The sequence below is a fragment of the Budorcas taxicolor genome, chromosome 14 (assembly GCF_023091745.1).
Source record: "Budorcas taxicolor isolate Tak-1 chromosome 14, Takin1.1, whole genome shotgun sequence".
NCBI lineage: Eukaryota > Metazoa > Chordata > Mammalia > Artiodactyla > Bovidae > Budorcas > Budorcas taxicolor.
The window spans coordinates 8,604,093-8,623,849 of record NC_068923.1 but is presented as its reverse complement, the minus strand read 5'-3'; the positions used below and the strand labels follow the sequence as shown (position 1 = coordinate 8,623,849).

Below are 19,757 nucleotides of genomic sequence, written 5' to 3'. Positions count from 1 at the left end.
AATGAACAGGCTAAGGAGGTTATAAAGATTTTACCATGAAATTATCCCCAGGTTTGGGCTGCCACGGAGCTTTCAGAGCGACAATGGCTCCGCCTTTAAAGGTGCTGTAACTCAGGGGGTATCTAAAGCTCTAGGGATAGAATATCACTTACACTGTTCCTGGAGACCCCAATCCTCAGGAAAGGTTGAAAAAGTTAATGACATTATCAAAAAACATCTGCACAAATTAACTCAAGAGACACAGGACAATTGGATTAAAGTCCTACCCATAGCTTTAATGAGGTCTCGAACTGCCCCTAAAAAGGAGGGACTGTTCGCCTTTGAATGTATTTAAGGAAGGCCTTTCTTATGCCCAGACATTGTTATAGACCCTGAAGCCTTGGAATTAACTAGTTATGAAACTCAGCTCTCAGCTTTTCAACAGGCATTAACAGAACTCTGGGAGACAACTCCTGACCCAGCCTCTGAGTCAAGAAAGCCTCTATTTGAGCCAAGAACTGAGGTCCTGATAAAACAACAACAACAACAACAACAACAAAAACATTTGGATCTGGGAGCCCATCCCTTGAGGCCCTCTGGGAAGGCCCTTACCAGGTTATTCTTTCTTCTCCCACAGCTGTCAAAGTGCCAGGAATTGATTTGTGGGTACATCACACTCGAGTTAAGAGGTAGCACCCTGACCAAAACTAAGTGACATCTTTTTATGTCTTTACTTTCTATGCTCTGACTTTTTACTTTTCAGATGGGCCTGATAACCTATGTGAGCTTACTTCTGCTGACTCCAAATATCCTATGTCTGCCATTTGATCCTCAAGACAATGCCTTCCTGTCCTGGGCTCACTCCTACACTGCATTCCACAATCGGTCTAACTGCTGGGTCTGTGGAGCACTCTCCTCTTCCTCAGTGAAAGGCTTCCCGTGGTGGACATCTCCACTTCAAGGAAAATACTTTCTCCAAGTCTGTGAATACCTTCGACAACAATCAGTTGTGATGCCTCTTCTTCATCTGATGACATCTACCAACTCTAAAATGGACTGGTGCAACACTTTGTACTTTAACTATGGACATAATGTGACATTTTATTTAGATTATACATTGTCTCGGTTCAATGAATATTCTGCTACACATAAGGCAAATAGGTCTAGATCTAATGGTTTTTTACCTGACGTGTATCAAATATGGGATGAGGTTATATGGCCAACTCCTGCAAAAAGGACCTTTAATATCTACTGACCCTGTATGCTGGGAACAAACAGAGCCATCCCCAAAAGTTAGACAACAATTTAATTACAATGATTGGAAACAACTGGGATTTTTGCCTCAGGAAATATGCAATGTAATCATTCCTGTGTTTTCCAACCCCAGTTCAAGTCCTCCCTTTGTCTGGCCAGGCACTAATTGGGACTGAATATCTCAGTCACCCTGGCTTGCTTCAAATAGGACTTATTGGATATGTGGCTCTTATCTATGGGCATGGCTTCCCCCTGGTTGGATAGGGAGATGCACCCTGGGTCTAGCCTTTGCTCATGGCTTAATATTTTCAGAGCTTCCAGAAAAGCCTGCTTATTTACCCCATCTTAAAACTCGGTGGGCAAGGTTTGTATTTCACTAGTATGATTATTTGGCTGCAGTATTTGTTCCCTCTTTGGCAACTACAGATGTTATGCTACGAGTGGATGCTTTGACTAATTTTACTCAAGAGGCATTACAAGATTCTCAAAAGGTTATTTCAGCTCTTAATGCTGAACAAGCACAAATTAGAAAGGTGGTTTTACAAAACAGGTTGGCTTTAGATATCCTGACAGCTGTGCAAGGAGGAACATGTGCTATTATTAATACCCAATGCTGTACATACATACCTGATATGAGCACGAAGGTTACTCATTTTACTAAACACATGAACAAGTTGATTGGGGCCATAGATACTCCTGAAACCTCAATTGCCTCACTTTGGGAGACATTAACTAGTTCCCCATGGTGGACAACTATCTTAATTACAATAATTCTGATTGTTTTGTTTTTGCTGTTTGCTCCCTGCATCTGTAAGTGCATAACTGAATTTGTTTCTAGCCGCATGAAAGCTTTTAAGTTACAAATGGTTGTGCAAATTCCTGCTACTGCAGAAGCTTCCTCTCACTACTATTTAGGGACCCTGGATCAGATATCCTCAATGTGAGGATTAGGAGAATATGTTGCCTCACCAATTTAGAGACAACACCCCTTCTCAGCTTGGAAGCAGTTATGGAATGAGAATGATGTCCCTGTTCCCTGTTGCTGCTGCTAAGTCACTTCAGTCGTGTCTGACACTGTGCGACCCCATAGACGGCAGCCCACCATGCTCCCCCGTCCCTGGGATTCTCTAGGCAAGAACACTGGAGTGGGTTGCCATTGCCTTCTCCAATGCATGAAAGTGAAAAGTGAAAGTGAAGTCGCTCAGTCATGTCTGACTCTTAGCGACCCCATGGACGGCAGCCCACCAGGCTCCTCCACCCATGGGATTTTCCAGGCAAGAGTACTGGAGTGGGGTGCAATTGCCTTCTCCCCCCTTTTCCCTAGGCAACATAATTCTCCTAAAAGAAAAGGGGGGAATGAGAGGGTAACAGGCAGGAAGGCCAGGGGTCTCCAAACGGAGGAAATCGCCTGCAAGTGTCAGACATTTTTCTCTCTCTTAAGAGGTAGGAGGAAACAAACTAGCGATATTATTTCCTTCTCTATACAAATTTAAAAGGAGGTTTCTCTTAAAATACTGTGTTGCCATAATGACATCTGGTTTCACCTGAAGTTAACTGTTCTCAAACCTAGAGATAACTAATGCCTTTTTCTTATGGAAATGTTTGTCTTAAGCTATGATAATGTACTATGCATTTACCCCAAACTCTGTCTTCAAGTTGGTTCCCCCTCTTTGCTCAGAACCTACTTGACAAACCAGTCTGTTATACTCACATATTGTTCCTCTAATCTATGTAAATGAAACTATTTGTATGGTGATCTGACCTTCTTCAAGATTCAAGTTAATAATTTTATGGTGATTAACCATGAACCATTTAGTGCCAAGATTATCCCCAAATGCATCTTATGAGTGAGGGGCCTGGTGCCATTCTGAGTTTTAAGACATTCCTTTCTTTCATTAACAGACTGCTAGTGACTATATAAGATCCAGCTGAAGACTAGCAGGGGAGTACTCTTTCTGCCCCCTTCTGATACCTATGTCAGAAGCTTTCTCTATCTCCTTTATACTTTAATAAAACTTTATTACACAAAAGCTCTGAGTGATCAAGACTCGTCTCGGGCCCCAGATTGAATTCTTCTCTTCTGGGGGCCAAGAATCCTGGCTTCTTTGCGTAATTCAACAACAACCTTTCACCAGGAACTGAACCCCTGTCTCCTGTATCTCCTGCATTAGAGGTAGATTCTTTATCTGCTGAGCCATTGGAGAAGATTCCTCTTATATTGCAGGCATATATCTTTACAACTGTCAAATCTTTCAGTCATTATATCTTATTAATTTAGTCCCTTGTCATTATGCAATGACCTTCCTTTTCATTCATTGCAGCCCTTGTTTTAAAGTCTATTTTGTCTGATATGATTATTACTATCACACTTCTCTTTGTCTTTCTATTTGCATAAGAAAGCCTTTCCTCACCCCCTCATTTTAGTTCCCTGTTTCTTTAGATCTGAACTGAGTCTCTTGTAAGCAGCATAAATATGATTTTTATCTTTGTATCCATTCAGCAACTCTATCTTTTTAGATTAAAGCATTCAATCCATTTATATTTAAAGTATTTATTAATTATTTACCTATAGCCATTTTGTAATTTTGTTGTAATTGTTTGTTTTTAGTTTTGTTTGTTTGTTTTGTTTTGTTTGCTTCTGGCTTGTCTTCTTTTGTTAACTTTCTTTGTGATTTGAAATATTTGTGATTTGAAAATGACCTTAGCACTATGCCTGGACTCCTTGTTCTTATTTGTGTGTGCATCTATTGTAGATTTATGATTTGTGGTTACCACAAGGTTTCTGTATATATTGATGATGGTACTTCTTTTGTCTTTAAGCTTCCCTAGTAATTTTATATAAATAATTGTTCTGATACATTTACTGTATATTTCCCTTTACCAGTGACAATTTTTTTTCATAATTTTAATATTTCTAGTTGTGATCTTTTCTGCTTAGAGAAGTCCTTTTAACATTTCTCATAAATCTAATTTAGTGGTGCTGAGCACTTCTAGATTTTATTTGTCTGTAAAACTTTTTGTCTATCCTTCGAATCTGAGTGATATTAGCATTCCAGGGAGAGTAAGCCTGGTGGTAGGTTTTCATTTTCATTTTTATTTTTTTTCATTTCATCACTTTAAATATATCAGGCTACTCACTACTCATCTGAAAAATAATCTAAAAGTTTTGTGTTGCCCTTGAAAAAAATTATTTGCTTTCCCCCTGTTGTGTTTAATGTTTACCTTTAATTTTATCAAGTATATTTTTAAACATTTTGTCATATTAATTATAATGTCTTGGTTGGACCTCTTTGAGTTTATGTTCTTTGGAAATCTGTGCTTTCTAGACCTGGATAGGGTATCTGTTTCTTTTCTCAGATTTGGAATTTTTTGAGTTATTTCTTCAAATAAATTTTTTATCTCTCTTTTTTCTTCTTCTTCTGGGACCCTTTAATGCAAATGTCTGTATGACTGATAGTATCTCGGGAGTCTCTTAAACTAGCCTCATTTTTTGAATTATTCTTTTTCCTTTTATTTATTTATTTATTTTTTTCCCTGTTCAGCTTAAGTAAATCTATTATTTTGTTCAGTATTTAGAATAGGAAAAATGAGTCCAGAATCAGTTCAGTTCAGTTCAGTCGCTCAGTCGTATCCGATTTTTTGCGAACCCATGAATCACAGCACGCCAAGCCTGCCTGTCCATCACCGACTCCCGGAGTTCACTCAGACTCACGTCCATCGAGTCCGTGATGCCATCCAGCCATCTCATCATCTGTCGTCCCCTTCTCCTCCTTCCCCAGTCCCTCCCAGCATCAGAGTATTTTCCAATGTGTCAAATCTTTGCATGAGGTGGCCAAAGTACTGGAGTTTCAGCTTTAGCATCATTCCTTCCAAAGAAATCCCGGGGCTGATCTCCTTCAGAATGGACTGGTTGGATCTCCGTGCAGTCCAAGGGACTCTCAAGAGTCTTCTCCAACACCACAGTTCAAAAGCATCAATTCTTCGGGTCTCAGCCTTCTTCACAGTCCAACTCTCACATCCATACATGACTATTGGAAAAACCATAGCCTTGACTAGACGGACCTTAGTCAGCAAAGTAATGTCTCTGCTTTTCAATGTGCTGTCTAGGTTGGTCATAACTTTTCTTCCAAGGAGTAAGCGTCTTTTAATTTTATGGCTGCAGTCACCATCTGCAGTGATTTTGGAGCCCCCAAAAATAAAGTCTGACACTGTCTCCACTGTTTCCCCATCTATTTCCCATGAAGTGATGGGACCAGATGCCATTATCTTCATTTTCTGAATGTTGAGCTTTAAGCCAACTTTTTCAGTCTCCTCTTTCACTTTCATCAAGAGGCTTTTTAGTTCCTCTTCACTTTCTGCCATAAGGGTGGTGTCATCCGCATATCTGAGGCTATTGATATTTCTCCCGGCAATCTTGATTCCAGCTTGTGTTTCTTCCAGTCCAGCGTTTCTCATGATGTACTCTGCATATAAGTCAAATAAGCAGGGTGACAATATACAGCCTTGACACACTCCTTTTCCTATTTGGAACCAGTCTGTTGTTCCATATCCAGTTCTAGCTAGCCATTGCTTCCTGACCTGCATACAGATTTCTCAAGAGGCAGGTCAGGTGGTCTAGTATTTCCATCTCTTGAAGAATTTTCCACAGTTTATTATTGTGATCCACACAGTCAAAGGCTTTGGCATAGTCAATAAAGCAGAAATAGATGTTTTTTTCTGGAACTCTCTTGCTTTTTTGATGATCCAGTGTGTGTTGATAATTTGATCTCTGGTTCCTCTGCCTTTTCTAATACCAGCTTGAACATCAGGAAGTTCATGGTTCACATATTGTTGAAGCCTGGCTTGGAGAATTTTGAGCATTACTTTACTAGCGTGTGAGATGAGTACAATTGTTCTGTAGTTTGATCATTCTTTTGCATTGCCTTTCTTTGGGACTGAAATGAAAACTGACCTTTTCCAGTCCTCTGACCAATGCTGAATGAATGGCTAAAAGACAAATAAGGGAAAAGCCCACAAAAATAGAACAAAGGAAAGTCCAAAGACCAGAGTAAGGACCTCATGTGAAACAAACAGTTCTCCTGGCTAGCCCAATTTACATAAGGCAGGCTCAAGGGAGGAGAAAAAGCATATAAAATGAGGAGTGAAAATTGAACTTTTTCTTTCTTTCTTCTATTTGGATTGTTGGGTTGGCCTGCCTTCATGCCTCTAGGATGTATTTTCTTTTACTTGCCAAATAAAACTGAGCTGTAACACTAGTCTGTCCATCACTTCAAATTTCTGCTGTGGTGAGACAGAACTGAAGAAATTACACACTCTCCTGACATATATGGTGTCATTTTTCAGATGTAACCTGGCTGAAACAACCTAGACTCAGCCCCCACGAGGTATGGCCAAGCAGAGTGGAAGCTCAACTTGGTGAAAGCTCCCATGGTGGAAGCAGAATGTGAAGAAAACCCAATGCAGTGAAAGTGACAAGAAGCCCAGCATGTTGGAAATCAGGACAGCTAAAATAAACTCTGCTGAAAGCTCATGTGGCTCAGTTTCAAATTCCAGAAGATCTCTGGTTAAGGTAGGAAGTAGGTCCTCGATCCTATGACTGGAAGGACATATGACTAACAAAATCTTCATTCCTTTACAATTTCTTGTTTCCTCAACCTCCTGCGTGAATAGGTGAGTGGCAGTGAGTGCAATTTAGGCACTCAGGCAAGGGCTACTTAGGAGCTGTTTCCCAAAGGAGAGGGGATTCTTTTGTACTTAATATTATTTATGCCAAGTATCAGACATATGAGTGTTATGCACCGAGCCCGTATCTCTGAACCGACCAAGAGAGTGAACAATTCCACCACAGTAATGCAAAGGCAAGAAGAAAATTTTATTTCTAGAGCTCTAGAGCTCAAGTCTCATCCGACACGGCAGAATCTGATGAGAGCCCTGAACAAAGGAGTATGGCAGCTTATATACAGGCAGTTCTTTATCTCAGTTACAGGAGTAGCTGGCGTTACATGATTGGCTAGGCAGGATGAGTGCATGTCCTGTCTCTTTCTGGTTGGTGTGTATGGGAAGTCTTCCTAATTTGGTCAAGGAATGGATTGGACAGGCAGAATGAGCTCATACATTGCCTCCCTTATGTTATCACATATAGAAATTTTTCCCTATATGGTCAAGGAATGCTGTTTTTTTTTCCCAACTAATAGGAAACATGACTCAGGTCCCTGGTGCTATGCACCTCACTGAGCCGTCCAGCCTGCCTGACATTCCCCCCCTGTTTTTAGATCATACAGAGGAATCTTCCTCTGGTTCCTGAGACAGAGTCTGATATTGTTGCCGAAGCACAAACAGCTGTACTGTATTTATGCGTTCCTTTACAAAGGTTACAAGTCTATTGATAATACATGGGTCAAAGGTAAGCATTAATAGAAGTACTAATAGGGGGTCCCAGCAATGTGGAGATTAGGGTGGTCAACCAAGGGAATTGTTGAAACCAAGACTCAAACCACCCTTGTTGAGCCTCACATTCTCTTTTAAGTTGGGCTAATCCTTCTCTCACTTTGGACATAGATTCCCTGACTATTCCGGTGTGATCAGCATAAAAACAGCAGTCTTCTCCTAGGGCTGCACAAAGTCCTCCTTGTTGCAGAAAAAGCAGATCTAAACCTCTCCTGTTTTGCAGGACCACTTCAGATAGTGAAGTTAAAGATGATTCTAAATGACTAATAGATTGTTCTATACGGGTAATGTCTTCATCTATGGCCACTCTTAAAGAGTTAAATCCTTGACTTTGCATGGACAGAGCTGCTGTTCCAGTTCTGGCCCTGGCTATTCCCAGACCGAACCTAGTTGCTATGGTTATGGCAGTAATGGGCTCTCTCTTAACTTTATAAGCTCTTTCTTGTTGATTAAGAGTCAATTTGTGGGCCCAATAATCATATATAGCTTCTCCTGGTCGATATAGTATCTTTGGTATCACAGCCACCATAACACAGAATTCTTTTTTAGGGTCAAAGATTGAGCTGTGTAAGCATGGAGTCAGCCCTGTGTGTGAACAGACCCACCATCCTCCCATCCGTGGTATTAGCCACCTGGCTATGGGCAAGTCCGTAGGCTCAACGACATGCGCACACAGTGGAGACCTCTCTGATAATATCTTGCCCATACATAACACTTTTCCCCATACCTCTCTCATTGTAAGGCCTACTTTTCGTTCTCCCAATCGACATTGGGGAGGATTGGTGCCGTTGGCCAGGTCGTAAGAGGCATTGAGGCCTACTGCCTCGTAATAAGGGGGAATTAAGTTGTAACATAACCATCAGGATTTAGTTGCCTCAGGATGGGTTTGATTTAAGGTAGCATAAGCTGCCTTTACTAATTTTCATAGTGGATCTGTTTGTCCAAGTTTAGCAAGGGGGCCCGTCTCTGGGTCTTTTGTTGGTCCCTGGGATGTAGGTAGGGAGGTTGTCGGGTAGAGAGTTGCATGGACCTGTTCAACGGAGTTTGGACCGATACTGTACATTTGCACCGGTTCTAAAACATGACTCACAACAATGATCCCATTATAATATTCCAGGTATAGGAACCCATCAGTTCTGGTCTGAAGCCCCCATGATATTCCGTTGACCCAGGCCTTTTCTTTTTTTGCTTTGTCAATGTTAAACCTTATTTTTACCTGGGCAAAGTTATGATCCTTTTCCCAATCGGAGTACGGAGGTACGGGTCCTACAGATGAGAAGTTAAGCAAGTCCCGATTTCCTACATCCCACCGTCTATACCCCGGAGTCTCCGACCCATCATTAGAAGTTACACAGTCCCAAGATTTACAATAAGAGTCCTGTATCCCCCCACAGACCTTCCAGTTATGCCTGGGCGCACCTGGACATGCCCAAAATGCATGATTCCGGAGCTTGCCCCTCTTCCAGGGTACATTCACCACCGGCTTAAGGTCAAAGTATAAGTCTGGCCACCAAGTATTTGGTGGATGTATTGCGGTGGTGGAGTTAAGCATCTCACGTGTTAGTCCATTTTGCAGTTTCCAGGTGATTTTGATGGGTCGGTGCGGGTTCACGCTGGCAGCGTCAGAGCAGAGTAACATGGTCATCCATAAGATGGTCCAGACGAGTTGCCTTGGTCCTGTCGACGACGCTGGAGCTTCAGCCTCAGGGGGTTGGACGGGTGCAGAGACGCTTCCCATTCTTTTTAAGAATCTTCCTGCTCTGCTGAAGTAGCTGGGCATACGTGGTTGCAATGCACCCAAGGCCCGATACCGTCGAACTTTAGGGCAGTTGGGGTGGTAAGAAGAACAATATAAGGACCCTTCCATTTAGGTTCTAGTGCCTCAGTGTGGTGCCTTTTGACCCACACCCAATCTCCGGGGCCGATGTTATGTGAGGGGATAGTCCCCTTGTTTTGACCCTCATGTATTTCCCGAAGCAGTTTCCAGACGCGAGAATGCACTTTGCCCAAAGCCATCAAAGCCTCCTGAAATTGTCCCAAAGTAGGAGGTGGAAGTTTCTTTCCTTCAAATATTGGACATACAGGGGGAGGTCGCCCATACAGAATTTCAAATGGGGTCAGATTAAGCTGATAAGGAGTATTACGTGTGCGAAAGAGGGCGAAGGGAAGGAGAGACACCCAGTCCCCGCCAGTCTCTACAGCCAATTTAGTTAAAGTTTCCTTTAGGGTCCGATTCATTCTTTCAACTTGCCCTGAGCTCTGTGGGCTGTATTCACAATGTAATTTCCATTTGGTCCCCAGAGCTAGGGCAAGGCTCTGAACTATTTGGCTCATAAAAGCAGGTCCATTATCAGAGCCAACAGTCACCGGCAGGCCAAACCTGGGAACTATTTCTTCTAAAATCTTTTTAGCCACTACAATTCCAGTTTCTCCCTTAGTAGGAAAAGCTTCTACCCACCCTGAGAAGGTATCTACCAACACTAACAAGTACTGGCAACCACACTTGCCTGGCCTTACCTCGGTGAAATCTATTTCCCAGTGCTGCCCTGGCCCTTCTCCCCAATACCTCAGTCCTGCGTGTTGCCTCTTTCCTGGCCCCATCTGTTGACATGCCGTACAAGCATGTGCTATGTTCTTCACAATTGTTTGGTGCTGGGGGAATAGCAGGTGCACAGTTTGAAAAAGCATCAGAGTCTTTTTCTCTCCCAGATGAGTAGACGAGTGTAGATGTTCACACAGTTGCCATCCCAACTGAGCAGGGAGTATCAAGTAACCATCGGAGTCTCGGTACCATCCATCCTCTCCTTTTTGGAGGTTGGGACGTTCCTGGATCCAGGCAAGGTCTATGGATGAATACTCAGGGGTTGGGGGCAAAGTTCCCATACCTGGGGGTGGAAGTCCGATCGCCAACACCGGAGTGATAAAATCTTCATCAGCCGCTTTTCGAGCTGCCAGATCTGCAGCACGATTTCCTCATGCCGTGGGGCTGTCCCCTTTTTGATGTCCAGGTACATGTACTATTGACACAGCCCAAGGCAACTGCACAGCCTCCAGAAGTCGACGGATCTCTGGCAAGCTTTTAATCTCTTTTCCTTCAGCTGTCAAAAACCCCCATTCCCGATATATCGGGCCCTGGATGTGTACCGTGTGAAAAGCATAGCGACTGTCAGTAAAAATAGTTATTCTTTTTCCTTTAGCTCTCTCTAATGCTTGAATCAGGGCAATTAACTCTGTTATTTGTGCTGAGGTGTCTGGGGAAAGAGTCTCCACCCATATCGTCCGTCCAGAATCATCTACCACAGCGGTCCCCACCTGTCTCTGTCCATCTTTTACATAACTGCTTCCATCTGTAAACCATATTAGCTCACTGTTATCCAGTGGCGTATCTGTTAAGTCCTTCCATATTGCCGTTACTCCGGCCAGTATCTCATTGCAATCGTGGAGGGGGCTATCCCCCTCCGGATTGGGCAAAAGAGTAGCTGGGTTTAGAGTGCCGGGCATTTGAAAATGAATCCGTGAGGTGTTAAGTAGCAGGGCCTGGTAGTGTGTCAAGCGGGCATTGGAAATCCATTTACCTGGGGGTTGTTTCAGACCTCTCTCTATAGCATGAGGAGTGTAAACCAAGAGTCTCTGTCCATAAGTCAGTTTATCAGCATCATGGACTAGGAGCATGGTGGCCGCGATGATTCGGAGGCAAGGTGGCCATCTGGCTGCCACTGGGTCCAATTTCTTGGAAAGGTAATCTATGGGATGCTTCCAAGTTCCCCACTTCTGTGTTAGTACCCCTTTTCCTATCCATCGCTTTTCATCTATAAATAATTGGAAAGGCTTAGATGAGTCAGGAAGGGCAGGGGCAGGAGCTTCCAGCAAGGCACGCCTGAGCTCCTGAAAGGCCGTTTTCATTGACTCAATCCATTTCCAATCTTTGTTTTCTTTGGTCCCTTCATAAAGGGGCCTGGCCTTTTCTGCAAACCCCAAGATCCATAATCGGCAATATCCCACAGTTTCCAGAAATTCTCTCTTGTCTAGGGTTGGCCAGCTCAGGGATCTGGAGGATGGTTTCTTTCATAGCCTGTGTTAGCCACCTCTGGCCCTGTTTTATCTTATAACTGAGGTATGTAACCTCTTGCTTGGCAATCTGGGCCTTTTTGGCACTGGCCCTGTAACCTAAAGTACCCAAGGTTTGGAGAAGGTCACCTGTTGCCTCTTGGCACTCTTTTTCCGTAGTCGCTGCCAGCATAAGGTCATCAACATATTGTAATAAAACAATGGTAGGGTGTTCAACCCGATACTCACGGAGGTCTTCATCCAAGGCCTCGTTAAACAACGTGGGTGAGTTTTTGAAACCCTGTGGTAAGTGAGTCCATGTCAGCTGCACAGGAGTCTGACCACCGTCTTCCTGCCATTCAAAGGTGAAGATCTCCTGGCTTGCAAGGGCAAGAGGCAGACTGAAAAAGGCATCTTTTAAATCTAAAACAGTATACCAAACGTAGCTTGGTGGCAAGATGCTTAGCAATGTATAAGGGTTAGGAACTATAGGATGAATATCACTCACCCATTTGTTGACTTCTCGCAGGTCTTGAACCGGTCTAAAATCAGTTTCCCCAGGCTTCTTTACGGGAAGCAGGGGAGTGTTCCATGGGGACCGGCACTTTCTCAAGACCCCAGCGTCTATGAGGCGTTGTATGTGAGGAGTAATTCCTTGCCGAGCCTCTTGACTCATGGGATACTGCCGCACTCTCACCGGTGTGGCACTGGCTTTCAGTTCCACAATAATAGGGGACCTCTGTTTGGCCAGTCCCATTCTGCTGTTTCAGCCCAGGCCTGAGGGTGTCTCTGAACCCATGGCTGTACTTCGGGACTTATTGTCGCTGGGGCCTCTGGCAAGTACAGTCTGTATTCATCCTTTAATGCCAGAGACAAGACCTGAAGAGGATGCCCGGTTCCATCTAAAACTGACACTTGCCTGTGGTTGAAATGAATTTGGGCATTTACTTTAGACAGTAAATCTCTTCCCAGAAAGGGCGCTGGACACTCAGGTGTCACCAGAAAGGAATGGGTTACTTGGTGGGCCCCCAAGTTCACATGTCGTTTTGTAGTCCATCCACATCTCTTACTCCCGGTTGCTCCCTGCACCCAGCTACTTTTCTTAGACATGGGTCCATCTCTTTGGTTTAAGATTGAGTATTGAGCTCCCGTACCCAACATGAAGCCAACCGGTTTCCCCTCCACATTTATAGTTACCCAGGACTCGGGTAGGGGCGTCGAGCCCTGACCCCCCTAGTCATTATCCTCACCCGCATAGAGGATATGACTGTCTGGAGAGGAAGTCTCGTTCTTGGGATTTTTGGGCCCCTCTTTTAGGTTTTTCTTGGGGCATTTATCTTTCCAATGTCCAATCTCCTTACAAAACGCACATTAGTTTTTTTCAAGCTTACGCCTTGCAGGTTTTTCCTCAGTCTTTGAGTCTAGGTTTTTCCCTTTTTGGAACCTATTTTTATTTTCAACTCCGGCGAAAAATATCTGAGCCAGCTCTTTTTGGTTCTTACGGTTTTCTTCAGCTCTAAATTCTCTTTCTTCCCTTCCAATGCGGTCCTCTCTCTCCTCTGGGGTCTCTCTATGATTGAAAACTCTCTCTGCTGCCCTCACTAGATCTTGCAGGGACTGTTCATCCAGCCTCTCTATCTTTTCTAACTTTCACCTAATATCGGGGGCTGCCTGATTCACAAATGCTAGCATAACTGCTGCTAGAGACTCATCTGCCTGTGGGTCCATAGGAGTATACTGTCTAAAAGCTTCCATTACCCTTTCAAGGAAGGATGCCGGGCTCTCATTTGGCTCTTGCCTCACTGAATTTACCTTGGCCAAATTAGTTGGCTCTTTGGCGGCCGCTCTAAGGCCGGCCATAAGGGTCTGGCGGTACACTCGGAGATGCTCCCTACCTTCAGCGTGTTCGAAGTCCCAGTTGGGTCGCACCAAGGGGAACCCCTCCTCAATGAGGTTAGGCTGTATTGTGGGCCTCCCATCTACTCCTGGCACGTTCTTCCGAGCTTCTAACAGGATTTGCTTGCGCTCCTCTGTAGTGAAAAGCACCTGTAACAGTTGCTGACAATCATCCCAAGTGGGGTTGTGAGTAAAAAGGATAGATTCTAAAAGATCAATAAGACCCTGTGGTTTTTCAGAGAAAGAGGGAATCTGAGTTTTCCAATTGTACAAATCACTAGTGGAAAAGGGCCAATACTTATATGTCCGTTCCCCGCCCTCTCTGGCTGGCCCCGCCTGGACCGGAAACGTGTGAACAGTGGAGGAGGGAATTTCCGGGCCTTCTTCTTCCACTGTGCTGGCCACTTTCCTTGCTCTTCCCCGAGTTCCCTGAGCGGGGCCCCCTTCCCTAGGAGGAGCCGAGGGCTCTGCCCTCCTCCAGGCTTCTCCCAGTGAAACTTGTGGAACCTGTGGAAGCAAGGGCAGATGTGGATCCGCGTATGGGGGTGGGAACAACTAGGTTTCCAGGTCAATCAGATTAGGATACAGAGAAGAAGATTCCTGGAACACCGGCTTCGGTCATTTTTCATCCTGTTTTTCATCTTTTTCTTCAGAAGCTTTCATGACTAGCACCTGTGGGTTTAGTGAGGTTGGAGTTGGGGGAGAGGGACGGGGAGGTTTAGGAGGTTTAGAAGGAGCGAGAACAAAGGGTTTAAGCCATTCTGGCGGGTTTCTCACTAGATCCTGCCAGACCAGAATGTCGGGAGTCTGATCTGGGTGCCCGGCAGGACTAGGGGTAAGCACCCTCTCTTTAACTGCCTGGATAATTTGGGGATTGAAGGTTCCCTCTTGTGGCCATCTGACATCAAAGGTGGGCCACTCGGTGGAACAGAAAGTCACCAATTTGCTCTTCTTCACCAGTAATGAAAGATTCTGAGCTCTAGACTTAAAATCAGAAAAATGGTCAGTCATCAGAGACAGTGGAGTAGAAGTAGATTGCCGCATGTGTACAGAGAACACGGACAATGACAAGACTCACACGGACAGTGCCAGCACACAGAGTCACAAAAACGACACAACAAACAGATTCCAACTCTCAATATTGCTTTCAGTCTCCTTTATAGCACTAGAGACCCCTTCTCTACTTGCAAGTGTCTTACTGTCAGGATGTCCTCAGTGCCAGCTGCCCTCCCGGTTCGCTACTGGGGACCCGGCCTTACGCTGGACTTGCCTCTTCACTTTACACCTAGATGCCTCCCCAGTACAATACTAGGCCCTGGACTTAATCTAGGCCTCTGCACTGCTAGCACCGGTGCTCAGAGTTCTCACCTTCTAACGAGATTATTCCCTTCTACCAGGAGAATTGTCCTCCCCGGTAGGCCGGAGATCCCGGATGAGCCCCCAAATGTTATGCACCGAGCCCGTATCTCCGAACCGACCGAGAGAGCGAACAAGTCCACCACAGTAATGCAAAGGCAAGAGGATAATTTTATTTCTAGCGCGCTAGGGCTCACGTCTCATCCAACACGGCAGAATCTGACAAGAGCCCCGAACAAAGGAGTATGGCGGCTTATATACAGGCAGTTCTTTGTCTCAGTTACAGGAGTAGCTGGCGTTACATGATTGGCTAGGCAGGATGAGCGCATGTCCTGTCTCTTTCTGGTTGGTGTGTACGGGAAGTCTTCCTAATTTGGTCAAGGAATGGATTGGACAGGCAGAATGAGCTCATACATTGCCTCCCTTATGTTATCGCATATCGAAATTTTTCCCTATATGGGCAAGGAATGCTGTTTTTTTTTTTCCCAGCTAACAGGAAACATGACTCAGGTCCCTGGTGCTATGCACCTCACTGAGCTGTCCGGCCTGCCTGACAATGAAAATTGTGAGTACAGGTCAGGTATTTAGCAGATTTTCTGACTGGTAATGAACAGGATTCCTCAGCATGTTTTTCTCCCTGTTTTTTCTTTCCAACCTTCAGCTCCTCTCTCCCAGAACTTGAGCCCAGCCAAAACCCATGATGCTTAGTTTGAGGACCTAATGAAGCTCAGGCTCTTGATATCTCATTGTAAAACATTCAGTGAGAGACACAGCAATAGGTAAGAAGTAGATTTGTTTGGTCTGAGAGGGAAGCACACTGCAAGAGTGTGGGCCATCACAGAGGGCAAGTGCAGTGGTCGTGGAATGCGGTTTGGTTTGTTTTCAGGAGCTAGGTGATTTTATATGCTAATGAGTGGGAGCATAATTCCAACAATTGGAGAACCACCCACTCCTCAGGCTCTTGCCAGTGCCTTGGGACAGTCCTAACACCCCTGGGTGTGTCATTTTGCTTTCAAATTGAGGATCAAGGTTTAGTTGAATTTGAATTGTCATCTTGGACCCATTTGATTTTAATCGGTTTGTGTTATGCCCTTGGGTTATGTCATTCTTTCAAAAGTTGTTCCCTGCCCCCTTCCCTCCTGTTTCATGCTCTTCTCCTGAGCCCCGTCTGGGCCCAAAATGTTGCCTCTACAATCTTCTGGAGGGATAACCAGAAAATAGCTAGCCTTTGGGAGGGAAATACTGTATAATATCTAATCCCTCTAGATATTCAGGCCTTCATCTTCCACGTTTCCTACAACATGTGCAAGAACAGCACTTCTCAGTGAACCTGCTAGGCTGGGTGACAGGTACACAGTGCCTGCTAGAAGTCCATCTGTTGGTGGCATCCCTTCAAGGGCAATTGGGCTTCCAGAGATAATATTTGCCACTTTGGGAGTTTTCCCTGCAGGCTGTTTGGGTCCAAACCTTGCCACTCTTATCCTAAAGTTACAAACACACCTGGATCAACCTCAACTCCACTTTTATGAAACATCTTGTCTGTTGCCTCTGATCAATTTGTTCTGAAGCTACTTCCTAACTCCTACAACCAGGACACTGCCCCCATGTAGGCAACATCATTACACTCCACTTATTATTAAAATATTCTTAATGCCCCTAACAAGGCCAGATAGCCCACTCAACTCCTGTGTCATTACTTCTGTTATTCCCTAAAAGTGGGTCTATGACAATGAAATGCTTACCATTGGAGACACCCTAAACTACTCTTATGAGGACTAGGGAAGCAAATCAGTGACTTGAATTCCCTCATTGCAATAAGAGGATAAGGCTTATGGCTATTTCACCAGGTTCCCTGTCTCAGGGTAGAGGCTCAGATTGCTTTACATCATAATATCTTTTCCCATCTATGGTGGACAAACCAGCAATGACAACACCTTAATCTTATCCAGCATTTGACATGCTGGAAACCATGGGGATGCCCAACTCCAGCCTGGGGGTCCCAAGAGGTAGACTTGCCTCGACCTGCATAGAGGTCTTGTCCTCAGAAGGTTGTCACACCTTAACCTGCTTCAGGATCCACAAGTCCAGGGATCCCAGGAGGTCACCATGCCACAACTTGCCAGGGACCCAATTCTTGGGAGGCAAAACTGCCTTGACCTGCCTGGGAATTTGATCTCTAGCAGGCTGTCATGCTTCAGCCTGCCTGGGAATCTGCACCCTGACCCAGGGATGCATGGCTCTCAGATTGCAACAGTACTGGATAGGACAAGCTTCAGAAAGACTCACCCCTAAGGAAGTCCACCCTTGAAAGTAGAAAGAAGCCTATTAGCTGTGGGACTGTTCCCAGTCTCACCAATAACTCAGGAGTCCAATGAGAACTCCATTACCTTTCTGGAAAGGATAAAAGAGGTCCTTCAAAGTTTACCAATCTGAACTTAGACTCTTACGAGGGATAGGTTATTTTAAAGGACAAATTTCTGTCCCAATGTTCATCAGACATTAGGATAAAATTACCACAGCTACAGCAGCAGGACTCTGCTGCCTCTTTAGATGAGATGGTCCAGACAGCCACTGATACCTTTGATAACAGAGAACAGAAGAGGGAGGCCAAGGCCCAGAAAAGGAAGTAAAGGAACAAGAAAAGGCATGGCCAGATCTGGCCACCCTCCAGGGAAGCCCTATGGTAAACCTCGAGTCCTTAAAGGACAAGGCAGGAGGCAAACACCTAATCTGTAGATTGGTTGACTCCTCACATGCCACCACACATTTAGGGGAAAATGCCCTCCAAAGATTGCTAGAAAGGTCCTTCAGAGGAACAGTCCCCCAAACGAGTATAAGCCAAATGGTCTCTTGTCCCACTTGCCAATTAAACAACACCTAAGGAGCTTAAAGACCCCAGCTGGCCCAGATTACAGGGATAGGTAGAAGGGTAGCTGGGTTAAAAATCTCACAAGAGGATATAGCCAGGCCTGGATTTTCCATTAGCACTACTTGATATCTGATGATTCTTTGCTCAGAAATCCATAAATTGCCTCTCCCATTCAGGAGTTGTTTCCCTTGGTGGCTGGTAAAAATAGCTAGTTTGTCCCCAAGAGAGAGTTAAAACATCTTCTATCAGTACTGCAGTAGCTGCAAGCTTTCAAAGGCAAGGAGAAATCTCTTCTCAAAAAGGGAGTAGGACACTCAGGGACCACCAGAAATGGGAAAATATCTGTCCATCTCAGTAACAAAATACTCAGGTGAATCTTTTTGAAATTGTTTTTTTCCAGTAGCACCCAAAACAGTACAGGTTTGGAAGCAGAAGTCTCTAGAGTAAGAGATTAGAAGACAGTAGCCAGCCCCTGTGTCAACCTAGAAATTTTCAGACCTATCTGCCACATCCAGGTGCAGCCTTGGCTCCAGCCCCGTGATTGTTATCTGTGGCAGGTGGGCTGACTGGTGCGGGCTGCTCCAGTCCTGTTGAACCATTGTGAGGGAAGGTCTGGCACTTGACCTTGAGGCCCTCTGGTCCTGAGATCAGAGTGCTGCCCAATGTCCCAATTGGTGGCATTTATATCCAGCTGTTTTAGGAGACTTGTCATGGTTTGGACACTCTTTGGCCCAGACTATTCAATGATGTAAGACCTATTAAGGAGAAGACTGGCAGATGTACTTCACCCAGATGCCAGTTTCTCAAGGGTATAAATACCTGTTAGTCATGATAGATACATTCACAGGATGGATTGAAGGCTTTCCCACCCAGACTGAGAAGGCTGAGGAAGTGATCAAAAAAAGAAGAAAAAAAAAAAAATACTGTTTTTTGTTTTCATGAAATCATTCCAAGATTTGGTCATACAAAGTTGCAATGGGCCATCATTTACCTTTAAGGACACCCAAATGGTCTCTAAAGCACTGGACATTACTTATTACCTCCATTGTGCCTGGAGGCCTCAGTCTTTAGGAAAAGTAGAAAGAGCCAACCAATTCTTAAAATTAATAATAAAAAAGATAACTCAGGAGACCTCCCTGGGATGGAAGGAGGTTTTAGAAATAGCTCTCCTCCACACCTGCATTGCCTCTAAAGAACAGGTTGGCCTTAGGCTTTATGAGATGCTATATGGGAAACATTTTGTTTACATCAATCGCCTCTTCCTGGATCCAGAGGCTTAGTCACTCTGGTCTTATATGATGGCCATTGGGCAATTCCAAAAAGACATACACTTGTGGGGTGTTAAGCAGGACCTAAACGATTCTAATGAGCCATCACTATATGTTGGTGGCTATTAATTAATGGAGCTAATCAATGAATATAGTAAAGTTGCAGGATATAAAATTAACACACAGGAATCCCTTGCATTCTTATGCACTAACAATGAGAAAACAGAAAGAGAAATTAAGGAAATAATTCCATTTGTCGTTGCAATGAAAAGAATAAAATGCTTAGGAAGAAATCTACCTAAAGATACAAAAGGCCTATATATAGAAAACTATAAAACACTGATTAAAGAAATAAAATATGGCACAAATAGATGGAGAACTATGCTATGTTCATGGATAGGAAGAATCAATATAATGAAAATGATTATACTACTCAAAGCAATCCATAGATTCAATGAAATCCATATCAAGCTACCAACAGTATTTTCCAGAGAAGTAAAACAAATAATTTAACAATTTGTATGGAAATACAAAAAACTCGAATAGCCAAAGCATCTTGAGAAAGAAGAATAGAACTGGAGGAATCAACCTGCCTGACTTCAGGCTATACTTCACAGCTACAGTGATCAAGACAGTATGGC

At 44.2% G+C, this 19,757-nt stretch overlaps 1 pseudogene; it reads left to right on the top strand.

Annotated features, from left to right (window-relative positions):
* Window positions 1-742: 742 nt before the first annotated feature.
* Window positions 743-2,177, top strand: LOC128059086 (endogenous retrovirus group PABLB member 1 Env polyprotein-like; annotated as a pseudogene).
* The last annotated feature ends 17,580 nt before the right edge of the window (window positions 2,178-19,757 follow it).